Raw genomic sequence first — 520 nt, 5'->3', positions numbered from 1 at the left:
TTTACAAATCATAAGCTCGCGCTAGAGGGGATACACCTGCGGACGGAAGTTAACGAGAATTATTTATAGTATCATTTATTAAATTATCTATTAATTGTGTTTACTAACGTCTACCCGTACCCCACCCACTACAGTAATGTAAAAACAGTAATTATATCGGATATTATTCATATTATTTAATAAATTAGCCATTAAATTGTATTTTATTTACATCTACCCCATACACCAACCCTAAACGCAACCCCCATAGCAAGGTAAAAATATTAAATATTGTTGTACAGTGTCACAAAAAATGATGCTATATTGACGTGAGTATCCGCAGCTGTATCCCTTCTAGACTTTCAAATCACTGCGAAATCAAAACGCAGAGTGTGCTTTTAATAATTTGGGGTTGATAGTTCACCCAAATAATGAAAATCTGCTCACTGTTTACTCACTTTTCACTTTGATCTGTTGACCACAAAGAAGATATTTTGAAGAAAGCCAAAAACCTGTAAACATTGACTTCAATAGTAAAAGC

Source organism: Danio aesculapii, chromosome 3 (genome assembly GCF_903798145.1).
Source record: "Danio aesculapii chromosome 3, fDanAes4.1, whole genome shotgun sequence".
Taxonomy (NCBI): Eukaryota; Metazoa; Chordata; class Actinopteri; order Cypriniformes; family Danionidae; genus Danio; species Danio aesculapii.
The sequence above is the reverse complement of the archived record's forward strand: the minus strand, read 5'-3'. Positions refer to the sequence as shown.